This window comes from Physeter macrocephalus, chromosome 8 (assembly GCF_002837175.3).
Source record: "Physeter macrocephalus isolate SW-GA chromosome 8, ASM283717v5, whole genome shotgun sequence".
Lineage (NCBI taxonomy): Eukaryota > Metazoa > Chordata > Mammalia > Artiodactyla > Physeteridae > Physeter > Physeter macrocephalus.
Window position 1 is genome coordinate 144,071,035 of NC_041221.1, and position 23,226 is coordinate 144,094,260.

At 38.7% G+C, this 23,226-nt stretch overlaps 1 protein-coding gene across 2 annotated transcripts in view; it reads right to left on the bottom strand.

Moving 5' to 3' along the window:
- The window catches only part of HTR4 (5-hydroxytryptamine receptor 4), a 338,048-nt gene that overhangs the window by 282,172 nt on the left and 32,650 nt on the right, over nucleotides 1-23,226 (bottom strand). For both annotated transcript variants that reach the window (XM_028493352.2, XM_028493351.2), the window contains exon 2: nucleotides 14,448-14,518. The gene's annotated coding sequence lies outside the window, so the exon portion shown is untranslated. The remainder of the gene's footprint in view (nucleotides 1-14,447; nucleotides 14,519-23,226) is intronic.

The window sequence follows — 23,226 nt, forward strand, 5'->3', positions numbered from 1 at the left end:
CCTCCTATTCCCCCTAATTCAAACAAACTAGGATACATACCTTGCCAGGTTTTCTCCCTGGGAGTGTGTATATCCGGTGCCTGCAAACAGGACCCCAGCCAAGAGGGCTGCCAGGGCCAGCCATGGGCCTTGGTAAAGCATTGTGTTAGCCCAGAGGAGAAAGAGCTTTCCTGTTCTTGGTTCCTTTGGAGCAGATGCCATTTTGTTATTCACACAAAGGCACTCTCTGCCAGAGTGGCCTGCAGACTGTATAGTAATTGCTGTATTTCCAAGTCATCTTCCTCCAAATGTTATCTAATAACAAATTCCATAACCCTTACATTGACACAGTTTATACAGAAAATACAGCCAAAAGTGCATATTGAACTTTCCTGGAATTGAGGATGGGATTTGTATTTAACACAGTGATATAAATCCAAGAAGTTCACCTATATTTTTCCAATTTAGAACACAAAGTCCAATCAGAATTGCTCCATCTATGCCTTAGTTTCCAGATTCTTTCAGGCCTATCTGGGCTCAGTTTTCACATCAAAGAAACACAGCAAGTAGGCCCTATTGATTAACTATTATTTTTGCCACATGGGAGTTTTTTCTGGGCTCCAAGTCTGCTGCCCCTCTCATCACTGACCCTCCCTCCCGAGGGGTTGCTTATCTAAACACCAATCTACCCTAACAACTCTTGCATCAAACTGTGCACTGTCCAAAAGAAGACACACAAAGAGTATAGTGTTCTTTGGTTCTTTGAATGACATACATTTCAAAATCAAGGAAGCCTTTAACATGCAGAAACTGTCAGCTTTCTTAGAGTGCCCCTCCTCTTTTGAGCTATAATCATTCTCTGCCAGTCCAGATTCCAGTAAAAATGCAAGTTGTACATGCCTTCTAACTGTGAAGCGAAAGACTGTGGATAATGAGAAAGCCTTCAGACTATTAAAGTTAATGACTCCGTAAACCTCTAGCAGCTGCCATTAAAATAGCAATATTTACATTTTGTGAACCACATGTGCTGCCCAAAGTAAAATAAGGGGAATACCCTTGAATCCTGCAAGAGGAACCAGTCCCAGGAAACTTGAAGCTGCAGTCAGTAGGGTGAAAAGTGCCCATGCAGCTCGATTATGCTCTTGTGTACCTGACAAGGGGGGCTAGCAAGCCCTTGAAACAATATTATTTCATACTGTATGTATTTTAGAGTTTAGAAATGTGTTTATACCCACTGCCTCATTTCATTTTCACAACTGTCTTGAGTGGTGTGCAGAGCAAGATTACTATTATCATTTTACAAAGAAACCGGGTGCAGAGAAAAGATGTGTAGTGGATAAGTAATGATGCTGCCAAACATCCCTCCATCCTTCTCCTAGTCCTCTGGGGAACACGCTCCTGTTTTCAGTCCATGTACTTTAAGAAGATCTGACAACACCATTTATCACTCTCAGGATGGGGCATGTGAATAACAGTATTAGACTTTTGAAGTCCCACAAATTTCTTCAGGGATGGGCCTATAGACTTGGTTAGAGTTAACGAGATACAAGAAGACTTCTATTGTTTGGTGGAGAGGTGTGTCCACTTTCCTTCTTACCATCATGTGGTATCTGGAAATGAAGCAATCATAGAGGAAAGTAGAACCACTGGAAGGAGAGAAACTTGGTCCAGGTGAAATGATTGACCTGCCCATCTTGGAGCAATGACATTTCCTTTCTTTGCTTAACATAACTTGTGCTGGATCTGTTGATACTTGCAACTGAGGAGTGATTCAGAATGCTCACAGTGTCCATTTCCCCATAACTTCACTTTGCTCGTGGGCAACATAGGTCTCTAGCCCCCATTTGACATCACCTTTCTGCATTCATATGTGTTGTCAATCGGCAACTTCTCTCCATATTTGGGAGAGAGAAGTGAGAGGGACGAAATACAGCCAACTCTCTTTTTGCTGTCTAAAAATTTCTGGCTACTGACTAGCCCAGTGGATTGCATATCGTTGGCTCGAGTGCACCCTCCCTTCCTGACCCAACCCACGGTGGCCAGAGAGGGTGGAGGTGGGGAAAGGCCAATGGGTGATAAGGCACAGGACATGGTCACTTAAGTAGCAGAGGCTTAGAAAAGGCAGCTCCCTTAGAAAGAGGCTGTAAGCCCAGGAAACCTTTCTATAGGTATTCTACTTCTCAGTACAGACTCAGAGATCCACAAATTCTTGGGCATCCTATGATAATGTTATAATTTTCCTTTGACTTTTATAACCATTCAAACACTTTTAATACTTGGGTCACCTGCATTACTATTTATGAGATTTAAGTGCCTGTATTTGTTGTATTTATAAGCAAATTGGCATTGGCCTCAAGTAATACTATTTAGCTGTTGTGGGTAATGAAAAAAAAAAGTCTTAATGAATAAGTGATGTGTTCACAGCAAGTGAAAGACAAAAGACATCACAGAACTTCATGGAACAAAAGTTTTGCAACAGGGCTTCCCTAGTGGCACAGTGGTTGAGAGTCCGCCTGCCGATGCAGAGGACACAGGTTCGTGCCCCGGTCTGGGAAGATCCCACATGCCGCGTAGGGGCTGGGCCTGTGAGCCATGGCCGCTAAGCCTGCGCGTCCGGAGCCTGTGCTCTGCAACGGGAGAGGTCACAACAGTAAGAGGCCCGCGTACCGCAAAAAAAAAGGAAAACACCTGGGGATAAATGAAAATGGAAACAACTATCTAAAATCTATAAGATGCAGCAAAAGCAGTTCTAAGAGGGAAGTTTATAGTGAGACAAAGCTACAGTTTTGCAACAATGCAATAGAAAACCTGTGATGGGAGATCTGAGGCTCAAGAAAGTACAGACAATCAAACTCCAAAGGACCTTGTCAGAGCAGGTGTAAGCAGAGAATTCCTTTCAGCCAAACAGGACTATCCTTCATATGTAATTAAATTTGTCCACTTAAATTGTAGTTACTTTGTCATTTTATTTGCATTTAGTTTATAACTTTATTTTTGTCGTTTTAGTTGTATACAAGCTATAAAATGAACAATATATTCCTACGTTTATGTTTGTGTACATGTAGATAACATTATACTAAAAGAAAAATGTCAACACTGGGAACCACAAGAAATGTTTTTTCCTTTGAAGGACCTGGTCAGCATCTCAAGCTTGAAAATCATCGTGGTAGTGTCTATTCCAGAACTACCTGCCTACTCCTGGCTCTCTCCTTGTGGTCGTAGCCCTACAATACCCTTGCAATGGTTCTTCCTGCCTCTGGTCCCTCCACTTCTTAATCTACCCATCATACAGCTAATCTTCCTTACACACTTTCTTCACGTCAGTCCTAGACACAAGAACTTCCAATAGCTTCCACATGGCTACATCTCTCCTCAGGATGCAAGTCCTGAGCCTGGCCTATCATACCTGCTTTGCCTTTCTTACTCACAGTCTGTACTCCAGTCATTTGAATTCTCTTATTGGGTCTCAAGCACATCCTGTGCCTTTCTTCTGTCTTTGCTGGTGCTCCTGACCCGCCTTTCCATTGTTATTTTTCTCTATAAATTCTTCCCAACTACTCCAAGTCCTATTTTCATTGCCAAGTCCTCTATGAAAACCCAGCCAATGGTTCCAGCCCACAGCGATCCCAACTCCATTCCTACTATTAATAACACCTATTGAAATTTGTCTATATTTCCATACTTGATAGTTTTCAAATTGTGTGCTGTCTGCTAATGTTATCTAATTGTTTCCACGGAAAGCTCTGCCCAAAATATTCTCAGGATTTCTCTTGGGTACTTTATCCATGAGCAAGGTAAGTGGTGATGCATTACCTTCAATTTCATTGTCCAGATGGAGAGAGTTCCTAAAGGTTTAGGTAACCAAGAATGAGAATAACATGTTTTATAGAGTTTACTAAAATGTCATAACCATTAAAAAGGAAATAAATGTTCTTGAGAAACAAAATGTTAAATAAAATAAACACATGAGTCACTCTTTTTATTTCTATTTGGTCTTAACTGTTATCAATCTCTGCTTAAAAATTTTTCAAAATTTTTAAGTTTTGAGTCAAAAGTTTTTCCTTGGGCATAATTATATCTGGTGTCTTAAGATTCTAACCATGTATGTTGCTAGAACAAGTCCCTCCCTCCCTTCCTTCCTCTCTTTCTCTTTTTTTTTTTTTTTTTTTTTTTGCGGTATGCGGGCCTCTCACTGTTGCGGCCTCGGCCTCTCCTGTTGCGGAGCGCAGGCTCCGGACGCGCAGGCTCAGCGGCCATGGCTCACGGGCCCAGCCGCTCCACGGCATGTGGGATCTTCCCGGACCAGGGCACAAACCCGTGTCCCCTGCATCGGCAGGCGGACTCTCAACCACTGCGCCACCAGGGAAGCCCCTCCCTTTCTCTTTTCTTTCCTTCTTTCTTTCTTTCTGTCTTTCTTTCATCCTTCCTTCCTTCCTCCCTTCCTCCTTCCCTCCCTTCCTCCCTTCCTTCCTCCCTTCCCTCCCTCCCTCCTTCCTTCCTTCTTTTCTTCCTTTATTCCTTATTCATTATTTAAAGGGACGTATATACACACACACACACGTGTGTGTGTATGAATGTTTCTTCTGAGCACATTAAAAATTAATGAGGAGGAATGCGGAGAGGAGATTCCAGCCTTGAAAAGTATGGCTTCCTCACAGGCAGCCAGAGCCTATTATGTCATGGATTAAAGCAAGTGAATTAATCCATTTAAAGAACATTTGTTTAGCAGTTGCCTTTTAATTCCTTTGGGACTTCTAATATAAATATGCAAAAAAAATTTTTTTTTCTTTATAACCCAAAGGGCACATACCATACCTGCTGTTTAGGATTTTGCTCTAATCACGTAACAATATACCTTAGAGCTATAATAAAGTTCTACTTCATTCTTTCTTTATGGTGTCATGCTTTTCTACTATACAGATGTTCCATAAATTTTAAATTGTTTTCTACTAATGAACAACAAAGGTGCTTTTTTTTTTTTTTTCAGTTTCTTGCTACTACAAAAAAAACTATTATAATAACTGATCCTGTATGTACATCTTTGCTGTCCAAAGGAAGGGCATTTAGAAGTTTGGCAGATTTTGCCAAATTGTTGTTCAAAGAAGCTGTACCGAACTGTACTCTCACACACATAGCATATGAAGATGAATCTCTGCTATATTGCCATTGTTTTCAATATCTGTTAACCTTTTGAGTGGGAAAATGGCATTTCAATGTTTTCATTTACATTTCTTTAATTATGAATGAGGTTGAACATATTCATAAATTTAGAAGCCATTTTATTTATTTGCTGTGGATTTCCTGTTCATATCATTTAACCAGTTTCATTGTTTTTCTTCCACACTTGTTATATAGCTCTTTAACAGAAAAAAAATAGCATATCATCTTTCTCATGTGTTGCAATTTATTTTTCTGCCTAGCAGGCATTTATATGGGTAAATGAATCACACATTTTATAGCTGCTAGGTTTTTGTGTCTTGCTTTGAAAGAATTTCCTCACTCCAAGCAAGGTTTTTTAAATATATATCAATATTTTCTTTTAGTACTTTTATGATTTCATTTCTATATTTAAATTTTGTATTCTCATAGAATTTATAAGGGTAAGAATTGAACTTTATGCCTCCCCAAACTGTGCACTGAATAATCCTTCTTTTTCTATTGATTTTAAATACTCTCTTTATTGTATATTTAGTTCCCTATGTCTTTGGGTATATTACTGACTGGTTTGCTGTTTAACATGGCACTATTACTAATGAAAGCATTATAGAAGACATCAAAGTGAACATGCAAGGTATTTAGTATTGTCTCAAGCCCCATGAAAGTAAAAAGGCAAACAAATTTAAACTGTAATTTTTTTCTTTATATTTTTCTTCTTGATTGTGATTATTCTCAAACCCATCCAGCACTTCACTGTTTCACATCTATTTTCTCATTTCATCCTAGGTCTGTAGAAAAGGTGTAATTACTTCTCCATTTTACAGAGGAGGAAACTGAGGCTCAGAAAAGCCATGTGGTTTGTTTTAGGGTAACCTGCTGCTAAATGGCAGAGTGGGAGTGAAAGTGAGGTTTTCTGACCTCAGGTCTCCTACGGAATCCCAAAATTCCTTTGAGAAAGCGGACATCATATAAATAACTGGTGAATGAGGACCATCCCCCCATTCCCAATCTGTTCCTCTTTATACTATATCTGGCTTCTGTTAAAGTGAGTTCCCCCATTAAGCATAATTTTTTTCAGCTGAGAAAAAATTAAAATCTTGAGTGGTCACAATCAATATTTGACAAATAGTTGCTAAATGTATTAGTCATTCAGAGGACCCCTCACTTTTGATAGGAAAACTGTATCCTCAGTGGAAACTCATCAGTTAGTAGTTATCTTCCAAAGAAGAGGTCCTTGGGGTACTAAAAAAAAAAGTCTCCAAGTATCAGTATTTAAACGTCGTTTCAGAAAAATTTAGACTATTTTGGTCCTTAGAAGAATCCTCTGCCTCTCATTCTCACTCCATGAAATACTTGAACTTGACTGGAGACTTTCTACTTTTCCCTACTGCTGGAATTCCCTCCAAATCAATCATATAATCAAATTATTTGTTATTAGTTTTCAACAGTCATGTCTCACAGTAAAAGCCAAAGTAACCCACCGAATCCTGGGGGGCCTCCTTAGGCAACACTCTGTCCACAGCCAGGTTTCCATGAAGAGAAATGGGACTGATTTTCTTGACAAGTAGATTTGTGGGATTTCAATATAAAGGATTATCCAATTCAACTTTTAGCCCATGTCTTTCCATACATTTCAAGGAGTTACCCAAAGAATTACAAACCCAAAATGTTGAAAACTTTCTGGCAAGCAGAACATCAACAAATGTATAATATGTCCTGTTTATCACAAGAAGTCATCAAGGAGACCCCAGGACTGGAGGAGCTGTTGCTCAGAGCATACATTTATTCACTCACTCCCTCACCTACTCATTCAGATAAATCATGAAGAAAAATGAATATGGTCTTTGTCTTTATGGAGTCAACATGCTGATGGAGATTTAGGCCTTCTGTTTTACTATTTATTTTCTATTTGTTTCATTCGTTTTTTGTTCTTCTGTTTTTCCCTTCCTGATTTTCTTAGGGATAATTTAATATTTTTTTTTAGAATTCCATTTTATCTATTGGCTTCTTAGCTATATGCCTTTGCATTATTATTATTTTATTTTCATTATTCAAGTGGTAGCTCTAGGGGGTTGCAACATATATTTTTAACATTTCAGTGTGCTTAGAGTTAATATTGTGTTTTTATGTTAAATGAAAGAAACTTGTAACCATATACATTTATTTACCCACCCCCAACATTGTCCTTTATGCTATAGTTATTATAGTTTTTACATATATAAATGTTATCAACTCCACAATTCAAAGTTACAATATTTGCTTTAAATAGTCATATGTATTTTAAGGAAGTTAAGAAGAAAAATGATTTTTAAAAAAAATATTTACCCACGTTTATCATTTCTGATATTTTCTTTTCTTACTGGAAGAACCATGTTTCAGTCTGGTATGATTTCCCTTTAGCCTGGAAAACATCTTTTGGTTTTCCTTGAAGCGTAGGTCTGCTGGTGATAAATTCTCTAGTTTTCTTCTATCTGAAAACACCTTTATTTCACCTTAATTCTTGCAGGATGTTTTTAGTGATGTAGAATTCCAAGTTGAGAAGTTTGTCTGTTTCCCCCACCCCCCTCCCCTTGCTTTCAGCACTTTCAGATGTAGTTCCACTCTCTTCTGGAATCCATCATTACTAATAAGAAGTCAGAGATGATATGTAGTGTTACTCCCTTATGGAATGTGCCACTTTTCTCAGGCAGATTTCAAGATTTTATCTCTTGTTTTCAGCAGTTTGACTATGATGTACCTAGATATGGTCTTATTTGTATTTATTCTATTTGGGATTACTGTTCTTCTGGAATCTGTAAATTTATCTGTACATTTATTTCTTCAAAGATTTTTTCTGTTCTATTCTCTCAATCCTTTCCTCTGGGATTCCACTTATATATTCATCTTTTTGATATGATCCCTAAAAGTTGCAAAGGTTGAATTAAATTATTTTTAGTCTTTTTCTCTTTTCTTCAGATTGAATTATTTCTATTGCTCTGTCTTCAAGTTCATTGACTCTTCCTTCTGTCATCTCTCATCACTGTTAAGTCAATTCAGTAAATGTTTTATTTCAGATACTGCATTTTTCTGCTCTAGAATTTTCAGTTTTTATAGTATTTTTCTTTTTTGAGATTTCTTATTTGTCTATTAATTACAATAATTACTTAACTTTACATCTCTGAGCATGGTTATAATAGCTGCTTTAAAATTTTGTCTGCCAAGTCCAACATTTGGGTTATCTCAAAGTCAGTCTCCTTTGATTGCCTTTTCTCTCAAGTAGGAGTCAACAGTTTCCTGCTCTTTGTATGTTAGTAATTTTGATTGTATCTAGGACATTGTGAATGATACACTGTAATGAGGAGCCACTGAAATGCTTTAAGGAAAGAGAAAATAATCATATTTTTGCCTCAGAAGTATTCTGGCTGCTGCACAGAGAATGGAATTAATGTGGGTGAAACAGCTGGGAGACTGCTGCAGTAGTCCAGGTGAGATGTATTATTAACATTTACTAGAAAGATGGCAGTGCAAAGTTGAAATTATGTAGAACAGGTTGGAATGAGAGACCTGGAAGGGACTTAGATATCAACTGCCTACGAGGTCATATTTTCCTACATGACTCACTAGTACCTTTTACCCAAAAGGCCAAACAGAATACCATCCACCAACGTCCAATGAAAGAAATCTCAACAATTCCTGAGGCTTCGTTCCTGCTTCACTCTCCACAACCAGCGAGCTCCCAGGTCCCAACAATTCTTTTTTTTAAAATTTCCTCTCTTCATCTACCTCCACTGATTTCAGAGCCTCATCCTTCTCCCAAATGAGCGAAATAGTCTCCTGACACATTGTCCTACTTCCAGTCTCAATCTTTTCTTGTCCTCTACCCTGCTTTGTCCTCTACCCATCTTTTCCACAGACCCAATCTAATTATGTTATTTCTGTTTAACAACTTTTCAGGGCCCCTGTTTGGACAAAAGAAAGTCCAAATGCCATAGCATGGCATATAATTCTCATGGCATATGATTCTTTCCTTTGGTTTTTTCACCAAATGTTTTTGTTCACATCCTATTTGCTGGAAAAAAAAAACAAAACAAAACAAAAAAGGAAGGAGTGGTGACTGAGATCTCTGTCCTCCCCTTGCCAATAGTCTAATGAGGGAGACAAGAGACCAGTTTCAATTTCATCTTCCTCTACTTCCTCTACTGCCATCACTGCCCTCCCTAAATTCTCCCCAGAACACAAAACTTTTTGCCATAATTAACCACTTTATTTTACTCCTTGATACCTCTGAGCCTTTGTACATGCTGTTTACCCTTCTTTCCTTTCCTCTTTCCTTCCCTGTTAAGAAGACCTAAATTGAATACCACTTTTTGTAACTCCCCACACTCTTGGTACATTCATTTTTCCCCACCTACTTATTCAAATCTCTGTTAAGAGTCTACTGCTTGGGGAGCAGAGACTTTTATAACAGTCCATACAACTTCACATTTCCTCTCCTGTCTCTTGCAGTAAACTATAAAATCTTTGGGGACAGGGAGCTGGTCTAAATCATCTTTTGTTCTGTCATCTAGCACATTGCCCAGCCCCCAGTCAGCAATCAATTGTTTATTGACTCTTCTACATCCTTCTCATTTTACAACTGGGGAAATAAAAGTCCAGAGAGGGGAAGTGACAGGTCTTGCAAAAGGACTTGGACTTGCTTTAAGATCACTGCTTCCAAATAGGGGGTTCTCAATATTTCTCTGGGCAACATACTGGAAGGTTTTATGGAGGTGGCCGGACTTAAGCTGCGCTGACAAGTCTGAGTAGGATTTGATAGTGTTGATGTACAAGTGGAAGCTGGTAGAAGTTGGGTTAGGGTTGTGGAATTTGATCAGTAGCTTAATGGCCTCTACAAGCTGAATCTATGAACATAGATTGCTAGCTAGAAAGCAAAGGGGCTGTATTGAAAAAAATAATAATCTGCAAGGAAAAAAATGGATTCTATTCATAGTGTACACCTCACTATGTGGCCCTGGACAAGTCCTGACTCCTTTCTGGGCACTAACTTCTAATAATAAAATAAACAACAACAACAATAATAATAACAACCACTTATAATTATTAAAATTTTACTATGTTCCAGGCACTATTCTACAACCTTTATGTTTTACTGATGAGGATATCTACTTTCAATGAGTTGAAATAACTTGGCCAAGGTTATCCTAACTAATAAGAGGTGGAGCTAGGATGCTTGCTCCAGACTGTTGGACAAGATCATCTAAATTCCAGCTTAACTATAAAGACTTTAAAGAAGTTTCTGCCACAACAAACTTTGGCCATCCTAGAGCTGATTACAAGAGTTCCTCTCTTGTAAGGTGACCTACTTGCCTAGCTCCCTCCCAGCTAGAGAAAACTTCTCACCTGGAAACCTGGGGGTTATCTCTGGTTTGTACACACACAAAAGACATGACTCATTTGAAATTCTAGCTATGCCCTGAATTAGCTATGAAAGAAAATCATTTGTATAAATAGTTTCAGCACACAGAAGTCTTAACCTGTGTGGTCTTATATTTCACTGCTATTTTCCATCTTTAAATATTATTAATCATTTCAGCAATTTAGCAAAGCATTTTCACATATGCTATATTATTCAGTCAACACAACTGCCTGTTTTCCAGATGAGGAAACAGAGACAATGCCAGTGATTTTCCTAAAAGCATAAAGACAATAAGTGTTTCAACTCCAAATGCCCTTCTTTATTATTTCCCACCTCTAGAACATGGGTTAGCCAGAAATACAGGTAAGTTTATTTGTATCTACTGAAAGTACCTGAAATGTAATGAATTTACTGAAATGTAAATTACTGGATCACCAAGTAAAAAGGATCCTAACGTTCTTTGGCTGCTTTTAAACACATTAGAAGCTCAGAGTTGAAAGGATTCTTAGAGGATCATCAGACCCACTATTCCTCTTCTCTCTTCACCACTTCCACCCTACAATTATTGAAACACTCCTATTAGGTGGTGGCCTAGCCTCCCAAGGTATCCTTTTTTTTTTTTTATCTCTGAGCAGCTTTGAAAGTTATTAACCTTCTTTATTGAACAAAACATGTCCCCTGACATTACCACCCATTGGTCCTCAGTCAGCCTTTTGCTATTTCCCTCTAGAAACCCCTCAGATAATTGATTCCAGATCTCATCAACTTTGATTCTTTTCATTTCCTCTGTGGACTTGTCAGGGTCTCAGTTTTCTCATCTATAAAATCGATAGATGGACTGGTCTTGTCAGATCTCCATAAAGCTTTCCTTCTATGACCCTATAATATTTTAAATGTCCAAATAACTGTACCCCCAAAACAGAAAAGCTTGCTCGCTGCCAGAAACTCTAAAAGGAAAGTGTTTCCTAATGTTTTGCCCATTGTGCCTTTTCCTTCCTTCCATTCTGTTTGTGTTTTTCTGGAGATGGAGAAGATAGTCCAGAGAAGGTGGGGTAGGCGCCTGCCTCATTGTTGATGTTGCAATGCACTCAAGCTGGGAAGGGATTTGAAGTAGTTAGGGATGCTGAAATCCCAGAGCAGCCCCACCCCTTCCCACCTTGGCTTCCAGAGTCATTTCCAAATTACAGGGAGGTTTCCAGATTAAAATCCCGATTGATTGGCATTCACCCAGGGTCCCACACAGCCTCCTCTCTGGCACCTTCGCGTAGATTCCTCATACACCCAAGTGCATTTTGTGACCTCTACCCCAAAATCTCCTCTGATAAAAGAATGAAGCCTTTCTGTAATATTTCTGAAAATACAGAGAAGGCCAAATATTTAGAAAATCTGATTAGATCACATACTGATTAATGTGTGAAATAATAACAATAAAAGTGATAACGAATAGTTATTTACTGAATAGTAAATATGTTCCAGACACTAGATTAAGAACTGTATGTGCTTTATGTTATTTAATTTTCACAATAACAGAATGAAGTCAGTACTATTTTCATCACTATTTTATAGATGATGAAACAAAACTTTAAAAGAATGTGTATATCACCTGCCCAGTGTCATACAACTGACAAATGGTAGAGCCCAGAATTCCAGCTCAAGTTTATATAACTGATGTCTGAACATTTCATGCTACACAAAATGCCTTATTTTTAAACGATGTTTTAAAAATTTTGCACCTATGCATCACTTCTTCCACGAAGCTTCCAGGATGTTCCCCAAATCTAATTTAGAGATCTACACTGATTCATTTTATCTGTGCATCCTTTTACGCTGATGCTTAGCACACTGTTTAAAATCTTTCATTTGTCTTTCTTCTACTCTAGACAGTAAACTACTGGAAGGGAATAAATCTCTCTGTGTTTGTATTCCTTGCTCCTAATACATCTTTCTTCTCACGGACAGGCTTTTACAGCACTCTTGCTCTACAGGATTGTCAGTAGCTCTTGGTTTTACAGCCAAAATCAAAAGTTGTTGGATTAGGGAAGACAAATCCCACCAGCCCTTTCTAGGCATGTAGGGGATACTTCTGAGTGTTTCCAGAAGGGATGGAAGCTCAGGCTTTGCATTAAAGAGAAGGAAAGCTCCAACTGAGAGATAGCTTGTCTGAGATTAAGTAATATTGTAGCGGTTCAGAAGTTTTTACACATAACTTTCTGGAATACTGACTGCTAAATGTCTATGGATCATAGACCCTAAGCCATGTGTTCCTGAGAGAAGCAAGGAGGGTCTCTGTAGCTAAGCCTGGCTCAGTGCAGAGAAAGGGTATGACAGCCACCTCCGAGCCCATCTGGAGGACCAGTAATGGCCAGCAGCATGGAGCAGCCACAGCAGGAGTCATAATGGTGGGCACCTGCACTGTTATTAGGACCCAGCCTTCCTCACTTCCCATAGCCTTTAACCTCCCAAGAGTCTTACACTACTACCCTAAGGAAGGCAAATCCCTCATGCATGACAGATTTCATTTACTATCAATCTTCATACTTGGCAACTGAGACATTTATTACACTAAAATCATGGAGCAAACCCAGATCTGTTCCAATTACACATGTACATCAGCGTATGTGCATAAAAACTTCTGGGAGAGGGCTTCCCTGGTGGCGCAGGGGTTGCGCGTCCGCCTGCCGATGCAGGGGAACCGGGTTCGCGCCCCGGTCTGGGAGGATCCCACATGCCGCGGAGCGGCTGGGACCGTGAGCCATGGCCGCTGGGCCTGCGCGTCCGGAGCCTGTGCTCCGCAACGGGAGGGGCCACAGCAGAGGGAGGCCCGCATACCACACACACACACACACACACACACACACAAAAAAAAAAAAACAAAACAAAAACAAACAAACAAAAAAAAAACTTCTGGGAGAACATGCAAGAAACTGCTGAAGTCAGTTGCCTCAAGGCAGTGAGGCTGAGGACGTAGAGAGAGGAGGAGGTACATTTTGCATTGGAAATGTTTTTGTATTGCCTAAATATATCATGTGCTTGTATCATTTGTTTAATAATATAAACAAATAAGCTAACTTATATAATAAATGTAATAAAGTACCTTTTTAAATACTTAGCTCAACTTCTAAATGATTGTAATTTAATCAATTATTTGCAGACACACAGCTTAAGCCTAAGCTGTGTTTTCTTTAGGATTCAAGGGAAAGAACTACGCGACAGGTCTGTCAGAAACGTATTTACATGAGCCACTAAAAAGTATTCTGAGAAGTGGTCCAGAGAAGGGTGGAGGGAGTGATTCAAAACAATAGTAGTAATAAGAGAAATAACTAACATTTAATGAAGGCAAAGTACTAAACTCTATACAATCGTCTCTTTTAAACAGCCCAGTCAAGCAGGTGTCATTGTTTCCCCCATGGAAACTGATGTCTGAGAAGTTGGATAACTACCAAGTGGCAAAGCTAGGATTTTGTTCTAGGCAACCTGAAGTCAGAGTCCAAGTTCTGTACTTGTGTATGATGACTATGTGTGAGCAGAATCTGATATCATATGCTGATGCTCTTTCCACCCCGGCCCTCTTGGTAGCATAACTGCCACCAGCAGGGACAGTAGCAACCAGACATCAACACAACAAGAGAAACGGCAGACCCCATTTGGCCAATTGGAGAGCCATTCTCTGAATTACATGGGAGACACCTCTTGGGGACTCCTAAAACTGTACAGAAAAAATTGACAGCAACTGATATTTCCATAGAGAGGACAGAGAGGCAGAGCCAGAGACACATTGTCTTGTGTTGTCATGACCCTATTTTTATCCCCTGTGGCCTATGAAATACAGCTTTATATATTGATGTTTAAAAAGAGATGTGAAATATCAAAGAAGTCCTGAGATTAAGATTATCTTAATATCACAAAGCCATGTTACCTGAGTTTTAACTGTGAAGGAAGAACCCTGGTGTTCTGCAGACGTCTTCAGTCTATTGGTGCTGGCGACGCCTAGAATCAAAAGAAGTGCGATTAGGAGAGAAAAGCCAACACTACAATGCTCTGCTATTTCTCCTCCTTGACAGTGGACTGGAAAGTTAGCTTGCTGTTTCCTGAGACTTTGCACACAGTGATGTAAATCACTGCACTCTCATTCACTTTCAGATCTCCAGACCGCCCCACAGGGACTGAATACACTGAATTCAGTCAAACTGAGCTGGAGGGAGAAAGGAACTTGAAGTTCATTTTGTGAAGCAGTTTTAGTTTTTGTTTTTGTTATCTTTATAATCCTCTTTTTGTCCCCCAAATGAGATCTTATGCAAAACCCTACCATATAAAAGTATAACTGCTCCATGTGAAACAGGGGCTCCTGAGCAATGCCTGCTCATGTTCCTTAATGCCCAGCCCTGTACCCACTGCTTGGAGTGCTTTGAGTTGGCTCCAAGTAAAGGGGCTGTATGATATATTGCCAAACCGGGACACTTGAGCATGAAAAGAGACCCCATTAATAACTATGCTGTGACAACCGATGTAAACTGAGACTGCCCTGGGCAAATCAGGAAGTATGGAACCCTAGTTTTAAGGAATATAGTCTCGAAACTGTTGGCTCAGTCCAACCTCTGCATGTAAGAGATGAGGATTCTAGCCCCCTGACTTGCTCCATCAGGGGAAATTACCCCCTGATGAGAACCAGGAAACTACAAAGCAGGCAATCCATCCACTCTGTCTAATCCACTTCAAAACAAACCAACTGGGAAATAATTGAATTTTTTTTTAATAAAAACAGTTAATGTTGGGCATGCCAAACTTCTGTGATCTCAGTGCTTCCTTTGTGCTTTCTGCCAAAACTTTACCTCCTGTGCTGCTCTTGACTTCACATTGTTCTTCAAATCAACATACCTCTTATACTCAGATATCTACTTTAGCTTCACCCAAAGCAGTAAGATTTGTGATATCATGGGGCTTTTGTGCTGGTCATATTTTTTTCTAATACCCATTAAAACACACAAATAACTATTAAGATGTTTATCTATGTGCCTCTAAAATTATCCATATTCCACCACTAGTTTGCCTACTGTACTTTGCAAAGTACTTATATTTAGTAAACAGAACTTTCTGAATTTTATTAGTTATTTTATACTTGTTGTTCCTACAATTCTGGTCTATACTAGAACCAAGTATAAGATGACATCTGATTTAGCACAGCTTGAATGCTTTTTTTAATTTTAAATTTAACATAGTAATATGCAATCTTGTTCTGTAAAAAGCACTGTTATTTCTAGGAACTTCATTGCTTACACAAGATGGTCACTTTGCTCCATTCAATTCAGCCTTCCTAATATGAGACTTTGGTTCAATTTTAATATATTTGTTTATAGATGCATTTGTGTACAGTTTGGTCATGCAAAAGATTCCTACCAGTTATTTTTAAAAAGGCACATCTCATGTGTCAGCAATAAAGCCAGTGACATTAAATGATTCTACAAATATTTACTGAGCACCTGCCATATGCCAAGTCCTATCCAAACTGGGGAAAGTGAACAGCATACAGTTATAGCCTCAGGTTCCTTCGTGTTAGTGGGGGAGACAGGCAAGTAAACAGGCATTCATCCTAAAAGATGCTATGCACTATACTCATGAAGGGTTTGGATATCCTCCTCTTGCTGATCAGCTTAGGAGGAATGAAGTCCTATGCTTGGAGCAGGTATAAAAATTATACTCAAGAAATCAAATGACCAGGAATGGATTTTTTTTTTTTTTTTTTTTTTGGCCACACTGTGCAGCATGTGGGATCTTAGTTCCCCGACCAGGGATCAAACACGTACCCCTTGCAGTGAAAGCTTGGAGTCTTAACCACTGGACCACCAGGGAATTCCTTATTTTTCTAACAGAATTTAATTTTCTTTCTAAATGCTCCTCCCCTCCAAAAAACTTTTTTCAGAAGTTTAGTTAATTTTTTTTTTTTAACTTAGGACTTTTTTTTTTTTTTTTTTTTTTTTTTTGCGGTACGCGGGCCTCTTACTGTTGTGGCCTCTCCCGTCGCGGAGCACAGGCTCCAGACGCGCAGGCTCAGCGGCCATGGCTCACTGGCCCAGCCGCTCCGCGGCATGTGGGGATCTTCCCGGACCGGGTCACGAGCCTGTGTCCCCTGCATCGGCAGGCGGACTCTCAACCACTGCGCCACCAGGGAAGCCCTCATTTTTTTTTTTTCTTTTTGCAAATCAACAGTGTTTTCCTATCAGATTATGTATTATTTAACCATGGGCTATAAAAACTGTAGAAACTGTTAGGGGTAACTTGAGATAAAGAAAAACAACTGCCTTAGTACTTTAAAAAATATTTTTCGGGCTTCCCTGGTGGCGCAGTGGTTGAGAGTCCGCCTGCCAATGCAGGGGACACGGGTTCGTGACCCGGTCTGGGAAGATCCCACATGCCGCGGAGCGGCTAGGCCCGTGAACCATGGCCTCTGAGCCTGCGCGTCCGGAGCCGTTGAGAGGCCCACGAACCGCAAAAAAAAAAAAAGAACAAAAAAAAACAAATTTTCCCACAAGACATTCAAAATTATCAAAGTAGTTTTTGTCAGAGATCTGACTCATTCAAACCATCCTCCAGACATTCTACATTTGAAAAATTAAGGGAAAATGCAGAGTTAAGAAAATTAGTATTTGTTGAATGTCAACAATACTTAGGCACTGTGCTAGGTATTTTACATTCTTTACTTTCTTTAAATCTTCATAATATGCCCTTAGTGTAGAAATCATTCCCAGTTTACAGAGGAAGAAAAAAAGTCTCAGAAGAGATTATTTAACTTTCCCAAGTGATCTAGCTAGAAGTAATAAAGCCAAGATTCACACTCAATGCACCTGGTCCCAAAATTCATTTGCTTTCTCCCTTTCCACAGTAAGAAAAATATTGTCAGCCTAATGACATAGGTTAAATTTCATGTCCTGCACGTATTATTTACTGCATAAGATGCCCCTCGCAATAATCAATGGACACAATCTATTTATGATTGTTTTTCCAGATTTGGAAGTAAGCATAACGTATTAACCTCAAATATTAGTGGTGGTTGATAGCTGTACCTTTGCTTCTCAGACCTACTTTTGGTCCTCCTCTTGACTGGTTTGATGCAGAATCCTTGGTTACCAACAAAGAACCAATTATAACATTATTGGGAAAATTAAACCCGCCGTTTGGCAATCTGCTTTTCAACTGCTTTTTCCAGAACAGCATTACAGTGAAGAGAAGGCACTGTCTGTACATGTAAACATGGATTTCCTGAGTGGCCCCCAACTCAGAGGAGAGGCTGTAAATGCTAGAGAGCAGAACCCTTCACTGAGTATGAGGAGCCCCTGGCTGGCCTGCAGAGAGCGTCACAACTGACATCCTGGCAGTGGAGCCATGAGAGTCGCCAGGGGTGAGGGCTGTGCAAGTAAATAAAACTTTCTCACCATGAAAATCCTCTCCATCCCTGCAGGGAAGCCTGTGACACAGATACCCCCAACAAAGGTAATAGCATCACTAGAGTATTTCCTAAAGGCTCAGGAGCTGAGAATCCCCAGGCCACAGATAAAATAACTACTCCATAATTAATGATGTATAACTCACCCATTTCTAGAAAGAACCTGGGTGGCCAATGACAATATAGGTAAAGAGACAGGATTATATACAATGTTTTCTTCAGGTATGGGTGCAATTCAAAATTTAAATTGACTCATATTTCATAAAATATACTTTTTAATAATATAAGTGATAGATCATATATGTGTATACAAAGACATAGATATACATGTGGATATAGATATAGACAGAGATTCGTACTTGCGTGTGCATGTGTTTGTGTGGTTATGGGAGTTAGTATAGTTTAGAGAAGAATATGAAAGAGGACTAAGATTTAAATTATAATCCTGGCTTTTCTAACAACACACTGCAAGTCATTGAACTTTTCTGGGCCTAAGTTTCTTCAGCTTTAAAGCAAAAAGTTAGACTTCTTTTAGTATCAGTTGGTACATATTAAGCATAAGATATGCCACATACTCTCATGACAAGCTACTTCATTCAGTTCCCCCAGAAAATTAGGTAAGATTGGCCTTTCATATGTTCCCAATGCACTTTCCTTCATAACACTTGTTGCAGGTGAAATAAAATAATACTTTCCATAATTTTATCGGTTAATATTGTTTCTTTCAATGCACTTTAAGTTCCAAGAGGGCAGGGACCATGCCCTCTTGTTCCTCATTGTACACCTGTACCTGGTGCAGTATTATTGGCCCATGTTTTGAGGGGGATGAATTAACAGATAATAAAAGACAACCTGTGAGGAAGATATTAGTTCTGAGATTCTGAAAAAATGGCACCTTAACACATTAACTCTGATTCTCAAGGCTCTCACCATTCTTATAAGTCATCTGTGACCTCAACGGTCTAATCCAAAAGGCTTTCCCAACTCAAATGACCCCCTCAGCAGTTTCCACCACCAACCATTCCCCTCATGACCTCAGTGATAAAGCTCCTTCACAGTCTTCCATCTGTGTCCCCAACCACTTCTCTGTTTCCTTCCTCAACTCTTCCCTCAGGCTTGCTCTACTTATGGTATTTCCTAAGATTCACCATCTCATCTTTTTGCCCTTCTCAACCTAGGCATCCCAGAATGTGAGCATATTGTAATAGATATATCTGATTCATCCCAGTATATACAAGACATGCACCAAGAGGAGTTCAGATGTTTCGGAGGGTAAATATTTGTCAAATGAGTGAGCCTATAAATTGCCATGATTTTAACCATCATCCCTCAGTGTTCCCATACACTGCCAGCTCTGCCTTTTCCTATACTCCAGGTTAGTGTTTATTCATTTCCTTGGGCTGTCATAACAAGTTACCACAAACTGGGTGGCTTAAAGTAACAGAACTTTATTCTCTCACAGTTCAGGAGGCCAGATGTCTAAAATATCAAGGTGTTGGCAGGGTTGATTTCTTCTGGGGTCTAAGGGCAGTGTTTCACACCTCTTTCCTAGCTGCTGGTGACTGTCAGCAATCTGTGGTGTCCCATGACTTATAAATGCATCACTCCAAGTTCTCCCTCCATCTTCACATCACTTTCTTCTCTGTGTCTCTGTGTCTCCTTTTCTGTCTCTTACAAGTAAACTCTCATTGGATTTTGGGCTTACCTTAATCCAGTGTGATCTCATTTCAACCCTCACCTTAATTACATCCTAAAAGATCTTTATTCCAAATAAGGTCATATTCTGAGGTTGCAGGTGGACATGAATTTGGGGGAGACACTGTTCAGCCCACCACAGTCTATCCTCTGGCCCCTCAAATTTCATGTGCATCACACATGCAAGATACATTCATTCCACCCCAACGTCACCTAAAGTCTTAATCAATTCCAGCATCAACTCTAAGTCTCAAATCTCATCCAAATATCATCAATTCAAAAAGTCCCAAATCTCATGATCTAAATTACTCAAATCAAGCCTGAATGAGATTCTGGGTTTCATCCATCCAGGGACAAAATTTCTCTCTATCTGTGGTCTTGTGAAACTAGAACATAGGTTATCTTCTTCCAAAATGCAGGGATGGGCATAGGATAGACATTCCCATTCCCACTGGGGGAAATGGGAAGGAATAAAGTGGTCTCTGGTCCCGAGTGAGTCTGAAACCCAAGGGGCAAATTCCACTGGGTTTCAAGGCCTGTAAAAAATCCTCTGTGGTTTGATGTTTGATTAATTTGACTACATAAAAATTTAAAATGTCTACACAGCAAAACAAGCTATGAGTAAAATTAAAAGACAAATGACACGTTGGGAAAAATGCAACTCATATGATCAACCACATGTTGTTTCCTTAACATATAAAGAGCCTCTGAAAAATGATAAAGAACAACACTCATTACAAAAGTGGGCAAAGAATAGATGAAATATTCACAGAAAAGGAAATTCAAGTGGCTCTTGATTATATGAAAAGATGATCCACGTTACTCATAATGAGAAAAATACACGTTAAAACTTTGCCGAAATGAACAATGTGAGTTATACAACTTATCTGGAGGGTAATTTAACAGACTCTAACAAAATGACAAATGGGTGTACTTTTGACCCAGCAACTGCACTTCTGGGAATTTATCCTACAAATCAATTAACAGACTTACAAAATGACAAAAAACAAGGTTAATTACTGCAGCACTGGTCATGAGAGCAAAATATTAGAAAATATATGAGTGAACATTAACAGGGACCTGCTTAAATAAATCATGGTATATTATGTAGCCACTAAAAAATAAACTCTTCATATAAAGATAAAAAACGTTCTCCAAGACGTATTGCTAAGTGAGGGGAACAAAGCAGTGTGCAGAATTCTGTGTATAGAGGGACTAAATAACATGCATATATTTGCACATACATGCATAATGTATCTCTGGAAGGCTGTCCAAGAAACCACTGACATTAGTTGCAGAGAACTGGTCGGCCAGCGGCCAAGGTAAAAGGAGTGTTTTCACTCTAAAACTTTTTATACCTTCTGAATTTTGAGCATTGAGATTAGTTTATTTATCATGATTAATTAATTTATTAATTAACTGAATTCATTAAAAAGTTATTAGAGATTAGTAGTTAAGCATGACAAGTGGTAATATGCTTTATCTCTATGTCCTCTTGACACAGACTAAATAGACAGGACAAGATATTTTTTTAAAGTAGTAAGTCAACAAGGACAAAAAGAAGAGAAGACAGTCTCCAACATGGGATGCCCACAAAATCTTGGAAGGAGGGGGCAGCTGTAGAACCAACCACCCAGGAACTGGGGTCCCAGGATTTCTGAGAGTGAGAATAGAGCAGAACTAAGACACATGTAGATTACCTGAAAAACTAATGGCAGCATAAGTAGGTTATGCAGAAATACTGAAGTAGATAATAGAGGTTACAGTTAGAAGAGTTGAAAGTGGTTGGCTCTGGGAATTGGAGCTAAGATATGAATATGTAGGGCAGAGAATTGTTATTTTTCATTAAAAACTATATCTTGAATTTTTTAAATGTATGCATGCATTACTACTTTACTTATTTCCTTAATTATTAAGGGAAAAGTGCCTTAAGAAGTTACTGTATTATTCACAGTATCATGCTAATATATTTGAATTTACAGTGACATGATTGAGCCTTTACAAAACTAAAAATGACCAAAAGTGACCAGAAAGAAATAAAGAGGTGTAAACTTACTAAAAAAACCAAGAGAAAATTGGAAAATTTTTTACAGAACTGTTAATGTTATTACAAAAAGATAATTGGTGCTACAGGAAATTTTTCTTTCAAATTTTCATTTAGAAAACTCCCTGTTCATAAATAACAAGAAAATTGTTATAAGCAATTCGTTTTATTATGAGACTATTCGAAACTGAATCTGTGCAAATAGAATTCATCCATATAGTAAGAAAATTATTCTCATTCTCTGTGATTAAATATAGTTTATCTTATCATAACAAAACTGGAAAAATTCAAAGAAAACTACTAACACAGTAAAGGAAAGCAGAAACCATTAAAAGGAGTTTTGATAAAATTCTCTATCAAACTTTGACAGAAATCAGACTGGTATTGGGAATAAAAGGAAAAATAAGATATGTTTTCTGTCCTCCAGAAATTCAGTGTGATATTTTTATATTAAAAAAGGTAAAATGGATTATTATTTAACATGAGAAAGAACATTTGATGAAAATAATTAATATTAAAATAATCCATTCGTTGAGCAAATAACTTTGGGATGGGATGATGTCTGTGGGTCAGACACTCTTGGGTAGTGAATTGGGTAACAATGAGTAAGACACTGACCCTGAATTCAATAACCATGATTATCATCACAGTCATTATCATAATAGCTGATATTTCTTGAGCAATCCTTATGTACTAAAGCTAAAAACCTTACATGACAAGAGTGACCAGAGAGAATCTGTAGTCAGGGAAAGGAGCTTCAAAGTTAGGAATTCTGGAAGTGGGGCAGTTACAGGTGAGGACGGGTACCAGATGGTACATGGCAATGCAATGCACTGTGACAAAATGAAAACTACCCAAACACCCCAAATTAGAGTAAGATAAAGTCTACCATGGCACATTAAGGCAATGAAATACTACGTAGCCATAAAAGAAAGAACTACAAGAGCCATAAAGATGCATATGTAAAATAATGCCAAGTGGAAAAAATAAAACAATAGATTGCATAAACCCACATAGAGCTGCATAAAATCTCTGCACCTTGATAATGACAGGAAGATATCAAAGACAAGGGGTTAACAGCTTAATAGTTTCAAAAGAGTTTTTTTTTTAACTGCCTCTTAGTGTTATGCAAGCATGCACTTTTTTTAAAGAAGGAAAAATATCTTCGGTCACTCCCAAATTATCTCCTCTGCTGAATCAGAAGAGACCGGTCATAACTCTAAAGTTTCCAAAGGTAACTTGCTTTTCTTTCTTTACTCCTGGGCCCACAATTAGTTGTGCCTTATGCAAGTCTGAGGAAACATTTACAAATAAGACAGATCTAATAAACCTCTTTTCACCAAGTAAGTCTCAGTTCAGAAATGCCCAAAATAATCTGAAACAGTAAAGAACAATGAGCAGAGTTATTGCTTTATTTTACCTGGAATATCCATGGGGTCAATGAGTTTTTACAGCTAGAAGATAGTCTAAAATTTTAGTCTAGTGGATTTTAAATTCTGTCCCACATAGATGACTTAG